Here is a 20,602-nt window from a genome sequence, read left to right as displayed (position 1 = left end):
CCCAATGATCCTCAGGGAGAGGGGGTGAGGACAATACCTGCTGGGACCTGCATACTTCAGCTCAATAACATATCAGGTGAAAGAGAGTCAGCAGCAGTCTAGTGAGTTGTGCTTAGCTGTGACCTCCTCTTATCTCTCACAGTTCTCTGTAAGCTGATTCGGGGTTCCAGGAGTAATTAGCACCTAGCTTCCAAAGGGATGCTCTTCAGCTTAACTTTCACAGCTCCTTCATTAGGACTGACCACTTTCTTGGTAGTTCCCAGGATGCTCCACATGCTGCTTCCTACACTCTCCTGTCACCCAATGAGTCCTCACATCAACCCTCTGCAGTTGGTCTTATGTTATCAGCACACTACAGACAGGAAACTGAGGTGCGATTAAGTTCAGTAACTTGCCTAAAGTCCCAGGGGTGGGAGAACACTGCAGACCAGTATCAGAGCCAAGAAGTCTGACTTCCAAGCCTAAAAGCCAACTTTCCATTTATACTGCCTCCTAAAAAGAACAAGAGACATGAGCATTTATTTACCTGCTTCTCCATGCCAGACACTCCAGATACTCGATATTGCTCACAAGGACCCTGTGAAGTTGGAACTATTATTGCCATTTTATAAGTGAGAAGAATTAAGAGAGGCAAGTAAGTCACTCATGGGGCTTGTAAGGGCATGTTCAGCTCTTAACCACCAGCCTGCCTCCTCACTCTCCCAAGTGGAAGAGGGGAGCCATGGAGCCCTAATAATCACTCATTTAACATGGAATGAAAAAGAAAGGTTTATCCTTAGGACAGAAGGATCCAGATCTATGCCTGCATTTATCCAGTTTGGAGAAGTGCTCATTTTTCCACTTTCTGGGTGGACCACACCCACACATGGCCTCCCCTGCTCCCTCCTTTCCAGGCCCCACTAACCTATAGGGCCCTGTATCACCAAGCTCTGCCCTCGCTGTTCAGAGTATCTCAATGCCATCCCAGCATTTCCTGTCCCTTTCTTTGCCAGATACCCTGCCTCTCTGGCTGGAATCACAGCACAGTGAAAACTGTGGCTGCCTCACTTTGCCCCTGTCATCAAGGAGAGGGTCTCCTGCTTGCTCTCCCCACCAGCTGCTGTTCTATCTCCAGCCAATCAATCCTCTGCCCTTATTTTTAGGAAAAAGTCATCCAAGGGTAGTGTCACACAGAAATCTATCAGACTCTCAAAGCAGCATTATTTACCATGAAAAGGCTCACAGGGGCCTGAGGAACCTGAACAATAAAATGGTCTTTAAATACTCAGTGTCTAAATGTATGATATTTGAATAAGTGGTTAGACTTTTTCACAATCTTAGAAACTTGCCTCATCTTTAAAAATTTAATAAATTTGATACTTATCAAAATTATTCTAAGATGTTACAACTATTAGCTCATTTAATATTCATGACAACCTTATGAGGCAAGCATCACTTTTGTGTTCATTTTATAGATGAGGAAACTGAGTCAAAAAGAAGTAACTTGCTCAAGGTCACCTAACTAGTCATTATCCTTTACGCCGAGATCAGCAAACATTTTCTGTAAAAAACAGATGTTAAATGCACAGGTGGGCAAAAGGAGATTTACAGTTGTGAGTCTGTGGAACAGTTTATTCTCGTATTATTATTTATGCATTAATTATTGTATGATTTATTATTAACCTACTTTTGCCCACCCCTGTATTTTAGACTTTGCAGGCCATAGGTCTCCTGACAAAACTACTTAATTCTGCCATTATAGCCTGAAAGCAGCCATAGAGTCCATGGATTTTACATAAATGAGTTAGTGTAATTGAATTTCAAAACACTTAATTTTTAACAACATGCAGTGGGGCATGGTGGCCCTCAGGCTGTTCAATGCTTCACAATGTGATCACACTGAAGTTGTTCTCAAGTCCATGCTTATGGAGAACTTGGGTAGATTTGTTTTATTTTGTGTTTTAAAAAGTAAAATGTCAATGAATTGACTTTCTTAAAATACAACGCTTAATCTGATGCATTAAACTGGTCCTATGCTGGGATTTGTTTGGTGCATTTCAGGAATAAAAGGCAATATTAATATATCTAACAAGGATATGTTGGGGATTTTTAAAGGTAAAATTAATCACCTTTAACTTGAACCACAGGCAGGGGAATGCCTGAACTTCGCAAATATAGACAAGTTCATCATTTTTCTCTGAGGTGCAGGCTTGGCACAGGATAACAATGATTCTGAACCCTAAGAAATGGACTTGGGAAACAAGCTCGAGGCTCAGAACTGTAATCTCTCCTGGAATGTGCTCCAGGTACTGTGACTCATCCCTGTGGCCATTCCCACTCCTGGCAGAGCCAGATCTGCAGCAAACAGACCAAAGGAAAGAGCTGGTGCTCCAGGCTGGCCAGATTGCTCCAGGCTGGCCAGACTCCGGTTTCTCTCAGCTTCCATAGAAACCCAGGCTGAGGGTGAAGCCTGCCCCAACTGTGAAAGGGATAAATGACCTGCAGGCTGGTGTGTCAGGGATGGTAAAGGCTGTGCTTTCACAGCTTATGTCCATCCCAGCAGAACACCCCAAAGAAGCCCATTAATTTCTGATAATTTATTATGCAACACACAAAAATACTTCAATGCATTTGTAAGGACACAACTAACAGGTTTTGTAAATCCAAGAGCATGACCCACAGTACTATTTCTCCTGCCCATGCAGACACACTAACCTCTGAGAGCCTGTAAGAATTGTTCAGCAGAGTGACACTAATGTGCCCATGGCCCACTGGGCAGATGGGAGTTCCTTGGCCTATTACCAGCAGCCCTAACCTCCTTAGCACCAAAGGAGAGCTATCAATGGCCTGACCAAACTAAAGGCAGAGAAGTCTTGGTCCAGCAGGAGCTGAGCAGAGTGGAGCTTGGGAAGAAGGCTCTGTCATTCTGTCCCACACACAGTCTTAGGAATAGGCAGGGATCACAGGCAGCATTAAGAAACTTCATGTCAATCCTGCCTTGCTCAGACCCCATGGCCCTGCAGGAAGATTTACATGCTGCATGCTGAGCCAGAGAAGCTACCCATTTGTCAGAGCAGAGCTTCAGACTGAGAGGGCAGCACCCCTGGGTGGGCTTCTCAGCCTTCACACCTGGTACAGAAGTACAGCCAGGAGCACAAGTTCTCATAGGGTATATGAAGGTAGAGTGATAAAGGGGAGACATAAGACACTCGAGTTGCCTTACCATGAAGTCGGAGGCCATGAAGGCCTGACCCAGGTCAGATATACATGGCCTGAGGGAAAGCTCAAAGATGCAGCTGCTTGCCTCTCAGGGGTAAAGAAGAGTCTCTTCTGCTAATGTGCACTGTCAGCTGTGGCAAATCAATACACTAAATAAAGCACTGGAATAACTGGTATAACTTATGCCATCTTCTCATTGTAGATGAAGAAGAAAGTGACAGAGTCCTGTTTCCTAGTACTGTTGGGCTCAGCTGGCATCCATGACTAAGCATAGATTGAAAAGCCTCAAGAAGGCTCACAGGAGGTTCTGGATTATTCTGCCATGTAGGTCAAGTACTCAGGGCCAGCTCCACCAAGGCTAGCCCAGGCAGAAGCAGCTTCAGCCTTCCCACCATCTTAATAAAAGACTTAATAACTGGTACATTTGAGAAGAGGAGAGAGACACATAGAAAATAAATCCTTCAATACCTGTGGCATATTAAGAGAGTAAGTACTGTGAAGAAATACACTGGGAAGAGGACTGGAAGTGGCTGTGGGACTGGCGTTTGCAATTTCCAACTAGGTGAGGTGGGCCAGAAAAAATGTGAAGAAGCAGAGGGGCCCTGCAGCTTTTGGCAGCAAGGAAAGCCTTGGATGCAAGGATGGGAAGGTCTCTGGCCTTTGAGAATTCCTCCTTTCACACTCAAATCAGTTTTTTCATGATGTAAAATGGAGAGAGAAAAAAGAGAGAGGGGGAGGGGGCAGGAAGGAAGGTCGCGTGGCTCTGGCACACAACTCCTAGTGTTACTGTAGGCAGCCCGTCAGTCCCAGCCCCAGCCTGGCTGGCTACTTGGAGGGGTAGGTTATGCAGGGGCTACACAGAGGACACAGGCACACCATGAAAACTCCAACCAGCTTCCTCAAACGTGGGGGCTCTTTGTGCAGCATCAGGTGGCTGGCTGAGGGATGTGGCATCTCTAGGCTTCCTCATGGCTGATCCTGCAGCCTTCTCAGTGTTGCAGGCTGTCAGAAAGTGCTGGGAAGTCTCCCACATTGTCCAAGATGGCACAGGGGAAGGTTCTTACAAGGGCATGCAAAAAAACTAGAAAGATTCATGGATAAGACCCAGGTGCATCAAAAGCTAGAACGATGAATAGACAGGACTCAAGTGCACCAAAAGCTAGCAAGATAATTGGATAGAAAAAAGTCCTCCCCTATTTATAATGGTGGGATTGAGCAGGAATGGGGGACATTCTTTAAGAAACTAGTCTATAATTCTCCTAGGTTCCAACACCTGAATAAACCTCTCCTTTTGCATCAGCACCTGTCTGATGAGTTTAGTTTTTGTTGTGGAAGGCAGCTGAACTTGCATTTTCACTTACAGTTTTTCACATCCACAAAGAGACAGCATGAGCCTTGGTAAGTCTCAGAGGACCCAGGCTGAGATTCCAGCTACCTGTGGCAGGCTGACGCTAGGAGTAGGACTGTGGGGACTTTCCAGCAAATGCCAAGGGTTTTTTTTCCAAAGTATTTCCATGCACTTCACCTATCAGCCTCCTGAAATACTTGGCTGGTGAAAGGAAATGAGTCTCTGTGGAGCAGACTCCATGGATGGGTAATTAGGATGGGTGTGCACACCAGCAGTCCAATATCTTTATTGCTTGGGTATCATGCCACATGGGCTTCATGCCACTAGGGCTTCATGACACTTGGCTCCAGTTAGGACCATGTGCAGTACTAGTTGGTAGGTTGTCCCTGCCCCTTGGCTTCATGCTACCTGGCCTTCATGCCATGGGTCTGATCAAGCCCACCTGCAGTATTGGTTGGTAGTAGATAAGACGCTAGAATTTGCTTATGAGCACTCATTTGAACTAAGGAAATTCTGGATCCGAGTTTTGTTCATATGTTCCTAGTCTGCCTGGAGCCCTTCTATGGTTATGGTTATGGGTTTGTACTTTCATGTGATCAGCGCTTGTTCTGTTTCAATTCCTGAAGGGGCCCATTGGACCTAATTTTAGCAGATCTGTCCATGTATAGCTATCATCCAATGGCTAAGATGAAATTGGTTTTCTTTCTATTTTAACACTGCTTGGCCAAGGATACTATAGACTATGAGGGAAAATGGCCCTGAAATATGTTCTCTAAATTACTGCAATATCACACAGCAGAAATTGTCTTGCCAACAGTCAGGAAAATGGGATGAAATCCTTATGTACAGAAGTTTATGTCTTTAAACAATAAAGATTTGACAAAGAAAAGAAACAAACTAATGATACAGAGATGGAAAATGACTTCAAAACCCTCCCTTATAGTAAGACACAGGAAGAAAAGAAAAATGAGGAGATGAGTCTTTTTAATGCTCTGAACATGGGGAGACCCAGGATTGGCAGCAGAAAGATATCCCCTGCCACCACTCCTGGTGCTAGATACCCCTGAAGTAGAGCCCAGAGGGGCCACAGCCTTACCCCTATATCATGAATGGTCTTCCCCTTGAAGACCTGGTATGGCACCCAATTTGGCCAGGAAGCAACCTTGTCCAGAGCAGAACGATTTCCTATGAGGCAATACCCTATAGGTAGAATAAATCAGAAAGGCCAGCCCACTGGCTACTGTTGTACCCATACTCCATTTTCCACTTCAGATTTACTGAATTGGGAGAATTCTCATCCCTCATGTAGGAATGATCCTCAGATAATGGAAGATCGTATCATTTCCATTTTTGCCACTCACCATCCAAAGTGGGCAGATGAACAGGCCCTCCATAACATCCTGCTAACAGCAGGTGCAAAGTGGCTAGTTATATTCTTCATCAAGAGAATCCCAATGGGACCTCCAACCCAGCTGGGACAGTTCCCTTGTCACAGCCCAGCTGGGACCCAGAAAGCAGGGACCTAGCCTTCCTATAATATTGCATATTATAAAAGAGACGCCTAAATAAAAAAGCCTGAATAAGATACAGGCCACTCAATAGAAGCCAAACGAAGATTCTTCTGAATTTTTAGAAAGGATTTATTGGGCCTATCAAAAGTACACTGATGCTGACTCAAAGGCACCAGAAAATATCCACATTTGCAAACAGGCAGTGGCATACCAGGGATTCCAACTGAAAAAAAGCCCCAGGAGCTTGATGGCTGATTGAAAACAAGCCATCACTACAATAAAAATCCTCCCAAACTGGAAACAGCTGCCTGGATGCTTAGGATCACAGGCTTTTGCTGAATTTGGATTCCTAACTTTGGCCTTATAGTGAAACCACTGTATAATTTTTTAAAAGGACTACTCTCTGAACCACTTGAATGGATGAGAGGCTGTCAGGCAGCAATTGACACCTTGAAGTAAAAACTAGTTTTGACTCTCACACTGGGATTTCCCAGTTTACAGAAACCTTTCAAATTATACATTCATGAAGGGCAAGGAATTGGACTTAGGGGACTAACACAGACCCTGGGAAATATCCCCAACCCATAGCCTATCCTGCAAAGAAACTAGATCACAGAACAAAGGGATAGCCACCATTACTTTGGGCAATAGCAGCTACCTGTGACATCCTGCAGGAAGCAGAAAAATTCACTCTAAATACTAAATACTATGGTATGTACTTGTATATCACACCACATCCTAACCTATTATAAAAGAAAGGAGGGTATTGGCTGATGTCAGGGTGCATGGAAAAATATCAGTCCATTTATTAAACAACCCAAATATTATTTACAAATAACCACTACCTTAAACCTGACCACCCTATTCCTGGACTCAGATGGAAGCTCAGATTTCCAACGTGATTGCTTAGAAATCATTGCAAAGCCACAACAGACCATCATTAACTTCAGAAATCTCCCAAAAGATAGCACAGACACTACAGATTTAATGGCAGCTTCATGAATCTTGGAGACCCCAATCTATGGGGAAGGCTGAGAAAATGAACCACACAATAAAGAGGACCCTAGCCTGACCAGTGTGACTTGCTTGGGCATCATCTTGCAAAACAAAAGTTTGCTGGTTTGATACCTAGTCAGAGCATATGTCTAGGTTGAGAGTTTGGTCCCCAGTCAGGGTGAATATGACAGGCAATCAATGGATGTTTCTCACTTACATCAATGCTTCTTTCCCTCTTTTTCTTTCTCCCCACCCCCAGAAAAACAAAAAGGAAGATGACCCTGGCAAAAAGTTGAAAATATGCCAGGAAACACATTTGAAATGGGACCAGGACTCCCTATTACCTTGCTCCAGATTGGGGTGGTAGCCCAAAACAGGCTTAATGTGAGCTCTTTTGAAATGGTTTATGGGAGACCCATCTAAGTTTCTGTTTTAGGAACAAGCCCTTTATGTTCAGAACATGAATAAAAAATCAAACACTATGTACAACATTTAGAGTAAACACTAACAATGTTGCACAAGGTTGCTCACTGCAGGTCTAACTACCAGTATGAAGAGCCCTTGCACCTGTTCCAGCTGGAAGACTGAGTCTTACTAAAGACCTGGAAGACTCAAGGTCCTGACCAGTCATTGGCCAGGACATCCCTACAATATCCCGCTGACAGCACACTCTTCCCTAAAGCTCATGGGTATCAAGCACACACTGATCCACCACACACTGATAAAGTGGGAGCTGCCTGAGGAAGACTCGGATCTTGCTACTGCTGTTGATACTTAAAAGGAAAGCAGAACCTGCACTCCTGAAGATGATTTAAATTCCTCTTTTGGAAAGGGACAGCACTTCCCAACACTAAGTGACAAGGTTACTTTTTATTTTATTATTATTTTTGACAATTGCTTTACTTTATACCTGTGCTTGGACCAATAATGCCTTTGTTTTCATTCCCCAGAAAGTGGCTCCCTTGGCAAACTTACCCCACTGTTGGGAGTGCCACCCAAAGTCTCACTCAGAATTAGGCCATGGAGAGGCTTAAGACACTGCAGTTTCTGATTTAATTACAATTCCCCCATGAACTCCTTAGCATACCCCTCTCATTAAATACTTGAGTGCTTGTTTACATAATAGGTCTCACTTTGAAAGCCCCATCTGTAACACCACCTCTTGAAATATGAAGCAGTCTATCAGCTTTGCTTGTTCAACAGTGCCATCCTTGAGACACCAAGTATGCTGCCTTCTGAAGGGCAAAGACAACAATTCTCCTTTGCATAAAACCTTCCCTCCAATCTTGATGCCTTTCTTCCTTCAGTAGATAACGAGAATGTCTGGATTCAGGGATAGGTAAGACTATGCCCCCCTAACAATACAAAGAAACTACAGAACATAAGCCCTCCATCCATACCCTTGTAAGACTACAGGGTCCAGAGTTTAGAAGGGGGGAATTGTTACTATAGGCAGCCATCAAAGTGTGGGCCTGCTGGCCACTTCAGTGGGGTGGGCTACAAAGGGGCTACACAGAGGATGCAGGAACACTGGGATCCAGGCATGTCCTGTAGACTCCAACCAGTTCCATCAGATGTGCATGCACTGTGTGCAGTTTTCAGCATGAGGAGCTGGGCTGAGGAATGCAGAATGTCCAGGCTTCTTGATGCTGGGTCCTAGAGATCTCCTCTGAACTACTGTAGACAGTCAGGGAGCACCAGGGAGTCTCCCCTATGGCCAAGTTGGTGCAGGGGGGAGTTCTTGCACAAAGCACACCAAAAAACTAGATCAATGAATAGGGTCTGAGAGTAATGACAGCTAGAAAGATGAATGGACAGGACTCAAGTATGCCATAAGCTAGCATAAGTAGATACAGAAAATAAGCCCTCCCTTCCCTACCCTTATAAGAACTGCAGGCTTGACCAAGAAGAGGGGGGGATGGTCCTCAAGACAGAGGCCCACCATTCTCCCAGGCCATGGCTCCTGAATAAACCTCTTTCCTTTTGTAGCAGCACCTGTCTCACAAATTCAGTTTTTCCTGTGGCAGGCAGCCAAAATTGTGATTTGGTTACACTGGGGTACTGGAGGGTCTGTGCACAATACAATACTAGGGGGTTCAGTTTCATGAGCCAAAACACCAGCATTCCTGGCATTCAAGGATACAAGACCCAGACCAAGAGCACGGAGAGAAGGGAAAAATGCCTTTATTTCAGTTTATCTTCTGGTCATTTTGGAGAGAGTATCTTCCTATGATCAAGCAAACAGCTGAGGAGATCTTTTTAGATTTTGGTCTGATGTCAGCAGATGTCACAAAGATTCCAAATGCCTGGCTTTTCACAGGGGCTTAGACCACAGCTAATTCATGGCACAATTTCCATTCAATACATATTCATTATGGACTTCCATTATAGGCAAGGTGCTAGCAACACAGAGGTGAGTGACATGAAGACAAGAGGAATTCACAGTCCCTAACACAAATCCTGGTTATTGATGGAAACCTAGGTGAAAAATACACACATATGCATGCATACACACACACACACACACACACACACACACGCACACGCACACACCTTTTAGGGGGATTGGGAGTGATAGTGTCTAGTTGTGTATCTGATAACATTTGAAGCATCTATCTTTTCCCACCTACCTCTCATTCATTCAACCATTCATCATCTGTCCATCAATTACTGATACTTTCTCTGTGCTGGAATATACAGAACATTTGTGACTTTAAAAAAATCCATAGGTCAGAAGTCTTAGATACTTCCAAAATTCACCAAGATGAGAAACAAACAGAAAAGGTAACAGAGAGAGGTGGGCACAAGGAAAACTTTGTCATTTTCTTTAGTTTTGCAATAATATTTAAAATGCAAACAAAAATTGAGGAAAAATAACATTCTTCTTCCTGTAGGCCACAAAGTCAGAAATACTTACCACACACACTCTAATATGACAGAAAATGAGCAAAGTACTCCTTCCAGTACTTTCCCTCAGAGAGCCTCCACAGCCACCCCAGAGTGAGAGATGACAGATAAGTTTGTACAGGCTACATATATTTCATCACATCTGCAGCTTTTTAAAATAATTAACCATTTGCTTTACTTGGTAATAGATAAATTAAACTTTTCTTAAGGGACAGGAATGTTGTCTTCTTATGGTGTCCCCTTCTCAAAGCTCCGTTCAATGACTGGTGATCCAGAAACTCACTAGAAAATGATGTGGTTTATCTATATCAAAGTTAAAAGGTTCCCCAAAGAGACGTTTGGAAACCATTTACTTTTATAAAATATTCCTTCTCTTTTGAGAGCCAGGCATTGCAAAACTGCCTAAAGATGGGAGAACAGGTGGGCTAAAGATGGAGGCTGGGCCTATTGTAAGAAAAAGCACCTATTGCCTTGCTTGTGCCAGGCTCCTGCATTTATTTTTACCTTTTCTGCTTTCTTGCTTCTCAACTCTAAATCAAGTTGAGTACACCCTCATGCGGCCCTGGGAGATGTGTAAAGCCTCACTATGGTAGGTAGTCAGACAGGCATTATTAGCAGAGGACAATAGGCCAGATACAGAATGTCACCAGGAGAGAAAGTCCCAGGCACTTAGCAATGGGTACCTAGCAAAAGGCAAAACTGGAAAAACAAGAACCTCACCCCAGGCTAACCTTTCTTCCCCTAGCATATCACTGGTCATGTGGGTGGAACTGTCTCTCTGTCCTTTCTTTCCACAACATGCTGCTGGTCATAGAGGGGGAATGAAGAAGGGGGTGGAGAATGGCTCCTAAGCACTAAGCCCCCTGGACAATGAGGTTCTGACCCACATCAAATACATCTAGGCCTCAGTTGTGTTTCAGCCCCAGGCCCAGGAAAGCAATGAAATCGGAGAAGTGACACTATAGCTGCCTCAGGACCAGCTGTGTTGATTAATGACCAACTGCCCTGGTGCTGACCAACCAGTGAAGTCCATGACCCTGAAAGGACACACCTGGAAAGGTGATTAATATTCTGTTGGGATCCTCCCTCTGATGCTTTCAGATAAATACTCTCCACGTCAAGGACCCAGTGCTCTGTCTACTAGCATGCCCACACCTTTCCCTACCCCTTTCCCTTGGGCACATTTTCCTTGTCTCTTTTTTTCTCCTAAGTTTCAAAGGACCTTCTTTGCCTCTGTAACTTGTTTTCTGAGCCCATTTATTCTATGTCTCACTTCTACCTCTAGGACTTTCTAAATAAACTTTTGCTTGTATTTTAGCCTTGGCCCTGAATTCTTTCTTAACCAGAACTCAAGTACTGAGGTTGCTGAACCAAGGTCTGGTCTGACTCCACTGGTCTAACACACCTGGTGCCATCTGCACTGCTGATATCTCTGTTGAAGCTTCCTCCACTAGGGGAGGTCTGTCAGCTCCAGACTCATCAGAATTGACCACCCATCTCAGAAACATGCCTGAAAAAGGTTGGGCCATGGAGGAGGGAGAGAAAATAGTTACTTGTTCTAGCCATGACCTCTGGAACTATTTGTTTCTTCCCCTCAGGCAAAGAATCCAATGATTTATATACACTGAAAAAGTTTTAGTGAAGAACCTTCCTGCAGATCAACCTGATTCTTTGGGCCTGGAAGTGTTCCTCACGGGGCCCTGTTCTCAGTGTAGAAGCTCTTTTTGCCCTGAATTATAATTTACTTAGAAGTCTCCAGGGTGGTTCTGAGATAGAAAGATTTATAGACAATCCTCTAAGCTTGGGGGAATTTGGTCAGTGAATGAGCCTAGAAATCAGTTTCATGGGGAGAGGACTGAGCAGGGGTAAAATAACAACAACAACGACAACAACAATGTGTAGAGGCAGCCATGTGGAAAAAAAACTGCAACTGGAGTGAGAGAAATCATTTTTGAGAGGAGAGGAATGTGAAGTAAAAGAGGAGGTAAGTCTTACCAGACGAAACCTGAGGAAGATTGTAGGTCATTGTACTAAGAAACTGTCTCTGTGGACACATGACTACAGAGGCCAACCAGGATGTGGAAGTAATTGGCAGGGGCTTATCAAGATCTCTGTACTAACATCCCTAGGGAAGGTGCAGCTCACAGTCCTGGGTTTGGAGGACAGAAAAGTGAACTGGGAATTCACATGTTTGTCATCCATACATTCCAAATCTGGACAATATTTAATGCTCATGTGAGACACTATCACATTCCTGCCATCAAAGTGAGCATGAGTCTGACTGATTCATTATACACACAAAGGTTTGGGGAAGAGGACAACCATGCTGCCAGATCACAGAATCGTGTGCAACCGGGAGTCTAAAATGGAGACTAGTCACTCCAACAGAAACTACTTCCACATCTGCCAGTACCAGATCCAAGAATCCAGAACAACCTTCCTAACTGGTACAACTAAGATGCTGGTTGGAAACTATAAAGACCATTTTTGAAATGCACTGCTGAAGCTAGAGTTTCATAGCACCACCTGTGAAGTGTTTTTGAAAAAACAAGTAAACAAACAAATCTAATCAAATCTGTTCACAGGAAATACAGAGGCCGAAGGAGAATGGTACACAACAGCACATAGGATGCAACCTGCTCAATGAAGATCCACTGCCTCAGTCCCCTGTGGGGATTCCACAGGGCAAAGACTAGGGTTTGTCAACAAATTACTGGCAGGAAGAGGCAGTGGGCACTGCAAAAGGTGAAAAGAAATGGAAGAGACATGATCCAGTGTCATGTGTGTACCTTATTTCAAAAAAACAAACACATACCATGAAAAGATGGCTTAGAGATTAGCAAGGAAACCTGCTGATAAACTGATATTAGGGAATAGTTGATAATTTTGAAAGATGTTGTTCTTGCAGTTATGTTTTTCCTTTTTTATAAAGAATCCATCTGTTGGAGATACATACTGAAATATTTATAGGTGAAATAATAGGGTTTGGAATTTGCTTTAAAAGATCCCCCCATCCCCACAAAAAAGGGACAGAGATAAAAAATAAGATTGGCTAATGTTGAGTAACTGTTGATGCTGGGTGTCCTATAGACAGGGTCATGACACCAGACCCAGATTATTGTGGATGTTTGAAAGTATACATAATAACAAGAAAGAGAAACACATTGCTGACCTGACCAAAAAATATTATGCAAAGGTCAAAAACAAATACAGGAACTCCAGGAAGCATGCACCACTGCCAGTTTTCTCATTACAGCATTTTTATTGTATTTTTTCCATTACCATTTATCCTCCCTATACCCACTACCACCTCTAACCATCTTTGCCCCAGTAATTACCACACTGTTGTCTGTGTCCATGAGTTCTTTCTCTGTTTTTGCTCAATCTGTCCATCCCCAACTCCACCCCAGAGATGTCACCCTGCTCTCTATCTATGAGTCTGTTTCTATTTTGCTTATTACTTCAGTTTGTACAGTAGATTCCATATATGAGTAAAATCATATGCTATCTAATATCAAACTATACTACAAGGCGATAGTAATCAAAACAGCATAGTACTGGCATAAAAACAGACACACAGATCAATGGAACAAAATAGAGAGTCCAGAAATAAACCCACACTTTTATAGTCAATATTTGACAAAGGAGGCAAAAACATACAATACACTAAAGATAGTTTATTCAATACATGGGAAAATTGGACAGATACTTGCAAAAAAAAAAAACTAGACCACCTTCTTATGCCACACACAAGAATAAACTCAAAATGGATTAAAGACTTAAATCTTAGACTCAAAACCATAAAAATCCTAAAAGAAAACATAGGCAGTAAAATCTTGGACATTGCTCATAGCAACATTTTTCTGGTATGAGGGTAGACACACACGCACACACACACAACCCTAGAATTATCTTCTGCAGGGCAAGCCTCTTGTAGTAAAGTCTTCCCCCGCTACGTGAGTGTTCTAGGAACCCATCTGTGTCAGTGTACTTGCTGGTGTTGTGAGAGGCTGCATTCGGCTTCAGTGAAAACTTTTGAAGACTCTTTCAATGAGTTGGCGTATTTCATGATGGGTGATGTATTAGTGCACCTATCCAAATGGTTCTGAGTCTTCAGCAGCTTTTGACCAAAAATGGTATGACCACCCCTGCCATGCCCTACCCTCCCTATATACCCAATCTCACCCCAAATGGTCTTTTTTTCTTGTTTCCCTAAATGGAAAAAGTCCTCAAAGGAAAACATTTTGCCCATGTGGAAGAGGTAAAAGAAAAAACAGAAGAAGCACTGAAAGGCACCAAAATTGAGCTAAAAATGTTTTGAGCAGTGGAAATAACATCTCAACAGCCCTATTGCATCAAATGAAGATTACTTTGAAGGTGACTATAGTTTAAGCATGTAAGAATAAATACAAATGTTTTAATAAATAAATTCTGGGTTCTTTTGGGTCCCCCCCATACATCTTCTCAGGCAAAGGAGACAAAAGTAAACAGGTGGGATTGCATCAAAATAACAATTTTTTTCACAGCAAAGGAACCCATCAACAAAATGAAAATAGAACCCACTGAACTGAATACACCCAGAAGAATATACTAGCTGATGCATCTGATAAGGGGTTAATATCAAAAATGTATAAAGAACTTTTAAAATTCAACACCAAAATACAAACTAATTAAAATATTGGCAAAGTACCTGAACAGACACTTTTCCAAAGAGGACATGCAGATGGCCAAAAGATATATGAAAAGATGCTCAACATCACTAATCATCAGATAAATGCAAATTAAAACCACAAAGAAATCACCTCATGCATGTCAGAATGACTATCATTAATAAACCAGCAAACAACAACTGTTGGTGAGGATGTGCAGAAAAGGAAACCCTTGTGTACTGTTGGTGGGAATGCAGACTGGTGCAGCCACTGTGCAGAATAGTATGGAGTTACCTTTAAAAATTAAAAATGGAGCTACCTAATCAAGGGGGAGGGTGGAAGCAAGGGAGGGAGGTGGGTTTGGAGGGAGTTGGGGGAGGGGTGGGGAGAATATACAGACAACTGTAATTGAACAATAAAATAATTTAAATATAAATAGAAGTTAATTAGAAGTCTGTAAAAAAATGGAGCTACCTTACAACCTAGAATTTCCACTTCTGAGAATTTATTCAAAGAAACCCAAAACACTAATTCAAAAGAGTATATGCACTCCTATATTTATTGCAGTGATATTTACAATAGCCAAGATTTGGAAGCAGCCAAGTGTCCATCAATAAATGAGTGAATAAAACAGCTATGGTACATTTACACAATGAAATACTACTTGGCCATGAAAAAGAAGGGAATTTTACCCTCTGTGACAGCATGGATGAACCTGGAAGACATTATGCTAAGTGAAACCACTGCCAGTTTTATTGAAAGGTTTCTGCTGAGCCATTTTGCCTTTGATGATAGGGCAGGCTGTGAAGCCTTGGAATCATTTACAAGGGGACTCCACTAAAAATTGCCTGTTCAAAAACTTGACTTTGAACAGGCTACGCCCTTAGTGGAAGCAAGAATGGGAAATATGCCAGCTGCACTGAGGACCAATCTCTTAAACACAAGATTGCCAGCTGACTTCATCAATGTATAAAAACTTGCAACACATCATGTCTAATTTCGGTATTCCAAGAATATAAGGTTGTTTAACATTAGAAAAATTACTCATTTGTCACACTGAAGACTGAAAGAAAGAAAGCCCTATTCAAAAGTTAAAGAAAATTCATTTGACATTAAAATTGACTTTTAACTTAAAGTTAACCTCTTAGTAAACTGAAACAGAAGACAAGTTTCATAATCTAATAAAGAATATCAACAACCCCCCACAACACACATCAGCCTTAATGGGGAAATGTCAAACGCATGGTCTTTAAGACCAGAAATGAGGCAAGGATGCTTTTGCTGCCACTTGTCTTCAGCACTGCACTGGGATGGTGTCAGGCAAGAGAAACGACAGGAAGAACCAAACCACGGTCACTTGCAGATATGATTATCTACGTGATAACCCCAAAATACCACCTGGAAATTTTTAGAATTAATAAGAATTTGGCAAGGTTATTGGAGACCAGTATACAAAGTCAACTGTTTTTTCTATACAATCACAAGCAGTTAGAGTATATAATATTTTAAAAATATTTTGTTACAAAACACAAATATATTTTAAAATATGTCTGTTGCCTTTATAAATGGTACTAGAGATAAATTTAATAATAAATGTGCATTCCCGTTATGAAGAATGTTATCAAATGTTATTGAAAGATACTAAAAATGATCTACTAAATAGATGGAATGGTTCAGAAAAGCTGTAATTTCCTCTTAAATGGATGTATAGTTCAAATGCATTTCAGTGTAAATCTTAACAGAATTTTAAATTACTTCAGCAAGATACTCTGTCTGCCCCTCAGGTTCCTCTCCTATGAGGCAGCCATCACCAGAATAAAACCTACTTTATTGAAAAGAATTAAAACTTGATATTTCCAAAACTACTTAGAACAGTGACAATCAGATAAATACTAGATAAATACTGCTTATTGTCAAGGAAAAGACAAATAATCCTGACCAGATGGTTCAGTTGGTTAGAGCATCGACTTAACATGCCAAGGTTGTGGGTTAGATCTCCAGTCAGGGCACAAACAAGAAGCAATTGATGAATGCATCAGTAACTGGAACAACAAATCATTGTTTCCCACTCTCTCTCTCCCCCCTTCTTTCCCTTTCACTCTCTCTAAAAATCAATAAATAAAATGTTAAAATATAAATAATCAGTCAAATAATTCCAACAGGCACTGTAAAAAAAAAAAACACAAATGCTCCATTAATCCATGAAGAGATACTGGACACAGCATTGGTAATCAGAGATTTAATAATTAAGCCACAAGGAGATAACATTTCACACTCACAAAGCTGACAAAAATTAAAAAGCCAATAATAGCAAATGTTGAGCAAGATATAGAACAAAGTATCAGTCACTAGTTATTCAATTCTCCAAAATACAGACTAGTGTTCTCTAGACTAGAGTAAGAATGCACTTCTACATGTGCATCAACAAGCAGATATAACTGAAATGCCCACCAATTATAGAGGATACAAGTCATGGTACACTATCCAGTAGAAAAAATGAATGTGTCATCATGGCTGATTCTTTGCTGAGTGGAAGAAGCAGGTCACAGAAGGACACATATTGATTCTAAGTATGTAGTAATCAACACTAGGTAAAGCTAAATAAAACTAAATGAACTATTATTTAGAGACATATATGTATGTGTCCTTAAATGTGTCCTTTTCTCTAAAGAAAAGCAAAGGAGACATTAAAACAACAGGTAGAGCCAGCTGAAGGGCCTCCAGGTCCTTAAATTTTTGTTATATCATCATTCTTTAAACTGTGCATATACATATGTTTAATACATATTAATTATACATTCACAATAAAAATATTGCTAAAACTAAAATGTAAAGACTATTCATTTCTAATCCTAATACCACACACTTTTAACCCTCTTTGAGTTTCTTGCTAGAGCAATTGGAATGAAAGCCTGTGAAGTCCATGTTTAAGACAGTGTCATTGTGATGTAACAGGAACAAAGAAACAGTGGGAACTGCAGACTCTGCACACTGCTCAGTGTGGCAGTCTGAAAGATGCTCGGGGGGTGAACTGGCCTGCAAACCAGGGTAGTATGGATGGGAAATAGCTGGGTTTTTTAAACACTTTAGTTAAGTACCATCATGTAAAACATTGGGACAAACATGTGCAGAGTGGCTCACAGGATGGAGCTCAGGCAGTCTAGATCCAGACTAGAAAAGAACCTTCTAGCAGTCACAGTCAGGAGGTGGTAAGTTCTATGACTGTCTGGGCCTCGCATAGACATATGGGCTGAGTACTTGGGGTTGGGAGTGAGACAAAACCAAGAAAGTAAACAGAGTAAGTGGTCCCTCTGATCTACTTCAGGCCTGAGATACTATGATTTCTTGGCTTGCTCTGTGTAAATCAGTCCACCCTGACTCCACACTGCCAGCTGGATGGGTATAGTTAGGCCCCAATTGTTAGAGAAATTCAAGACTAGTCTGTTGTTTCTAAGCATGGCAAAGAAATGTGACCAAGAACTCATACACTTACCTCTAGGGCCTGGTAAGAGTCATCACATCCTCCCTTCTAGCCTCTAGGAAAAACAAACACAACCCCTCCAACCCCCTCCACATAGACATTCCTTTTTAAAAAAATATATTTTATTGGTTATGCCATTACAGTGGTCCCATTTCCCCCCTTCATTCCCCTCCACCCTGCACACCCACTCCCCCATTTCCCCCCTTTAGTTCATGTCCATGTTTCACAAGTTCTTTAGATTCTACATTTCCCATACTATTCTTGCCTTCCCCCTGTCTTTTTTCTACCTACCCTCTATGCTACTTATTCTCTGTACCTTCTCCCCCCTTCTCCTCCTCCCACTCCCCTGTTGCTAACCCTCCATGTGTTCTTCATTTCTATGGTTCCACTCCTGATCTAGCTGTCCATTTAGTTTGCTTTTCTTTTAGGTGTGGTTGTTAATAACTGTGAGTTTGTTGTTCTTTCACTGTTCATATTTTTATCTTCTTTTTCTTAGATAAGTCCCTTTAACATTTCATATAATAAGGGCTTGGTGATGATGAACTCCTTGAACTTGATCTTATCTGAGAAGCACTTTATCTGTCCTTCCATTCTAAATGAAAGCTTTGCTGGACAGAGCAATCTTGGATGTAGGTGTTTGGATTTCATGACTTGAAATACTTCTTCCCAGCCCCTTCTTGCCTGTAAGGTCTCTTTTGAGAAATCAGCTGACAGTCTGATGGGAACTTCTTTGTAGGTAACTGTCCCCTTATTTCTTGCTGCTTCTAGGATTCTTTCCTTCATTTTACTCTTGGCTAATGTAATTATGATGTACCTTGGTGTGTTCCTTCTTGGGTCCAACTTCTTTGAGACTCTCTGAGCTTCCTGGACTTCCTGGAAGTCTATTTCCTTTGCCAGATTGGGGAAGTTCTCCTTTATTATTTGTTCAAATAACTTTTCCACTTGTTGCTCTTCCTCTTCCCCTTCTGGTACCCCTATAACTTGGATGTTGGGACGTTGAAAGATGTCCTGGAGGTTAGGAACCTGGAGGTTCCTAAGCCTCTCCTCATTTTTTTGAGTTCTTATTTCTTCATTCTTTCCTGGTTGGACGTTTCTTTCTTCCTTCTGGTCCACTCCATTGATTTGAGTCCCAGTTTCTTTTCCATCACTATTGGTTCCCTGTGCATTTTGCTTCATTTCACTTAGTGAAGCAAAGTGAATCAGGGCCTTCTGGTGCTGGTTTCTGGGTGGGTGGGCTTGTGTATGTTCTAGGACCCTGTGGGTCTCTCCAATGAACTCTCCTGTGAGGTTGGAAGCCTCTCCTGGCACCTCAACCCCTGAAAGTTTTTTCAATCAGTGCTTTTAGGCTTTATTTCCTGGTGCTGAGGCCCTGTGTTGCATGGTCTCACTGTCCATTTTTTCATCTGGTTATCTGTGCATGAATGTGTGACCGTGGTCAGCCAGCCGCCTTGCGCACTCACTAGGTCTGCCCATTGCCACCCCACGCCTGTGATCTGCCAACTGCCACCTGCGTGCCTGGGTTGGTCTGACAGCCACTGCTTTTCCCTACCACTACCCCCCTCTGCTGGCCACTGACTTTGCCCCTCTTACTGGTCTGGATGAATGGTTCATTGTTTTCAGACTTCTGTACAGTGCAATTTTCTGTCTGTTTTGGTTGTTTTTATGTTTCTATATCTTTGTTGTCCTTAAAGTTGGTTGTGTGAGGAGGTACAGTATTTCCACTTACGCCTCCATCTTGGCCAAAAGTCCCACATAGACATTTCGTAACACAAGCCAAAGGCCTGTTCCAGAATTTTGGGAGCCACCCTGCCTGGTTTTAGAAGCTGTAAACCCCCATGGCTAAGGCTGAGTGAGCAACCTTCTAACCATAAGCCACTAAGGAGACAAAGCTTATCTCTCTGGCCAAAGTGCTGCTTCTGCTTCTTTTTTCATAACTGGCCCTTAATGCTTGATCAGTTAGCCAATGACAGGTAAGATTCCCTAAGGGGGAAATGACCTAAGACAGGCATGATCATGTGGAGGGCCCAGGGAAGCACTTGGGGGGCTATGGAGAAAGGGGGTGATGGACCCTCGCCCCTCAGCTTTGACAAAGCCTGAATCCTCAGTCTGTCTGCAAGAAGTCTCTAAGAATTCCTTGGCTATCTGCTTCCTCTGCCTGACTTAAGCCTGAAAACAATGACAGAGGGTGGTGTAGCCCTGTGCTGGAAAGGGCGGGCTCCCCAGGTGATCAGGCCTGAGAAAGGATATATAAAATCCTGTGAAGTCTGCTTTGCTAAGAATGATCTTAGTTAAATGATGAAGACCTGAGCCAGAAATAAGTTTGTTTTCCAAAGTTTTGTAGCCTTTTGGCTGATAAACCCTGACTTAGCAGAAGCCCTAATAGTTCTTTGTATGCTATCTACTGTTTGATCCTTACTGCCTGACAATGATTAATAAGTTGTACCTGAACTCCTGTGCAAAAAAATCAATAAAAGCCTGTCTAGGCAAGGGTGTGCAGAACTCTCCCCTAGAG

Source organism: Sturnira hondurensis, unplaced genomic scaffold, assembly GCF_014824575.4.
Source record: "Sturnira hondurensis isolate 20B ecotype Veracruz unplaced genomic scaffold, ASM1482457v3 Scaffold0001304, whole genome shotgun sequence".
NCBI lineage: Eukaryota > Metazoa > Chordata > Mammalia > Chiroptera > Phyllostomidae > Sturnira > Sturnira hondurensis.
Note: the sequence above shows the minus strand (reverse complement) of the source record.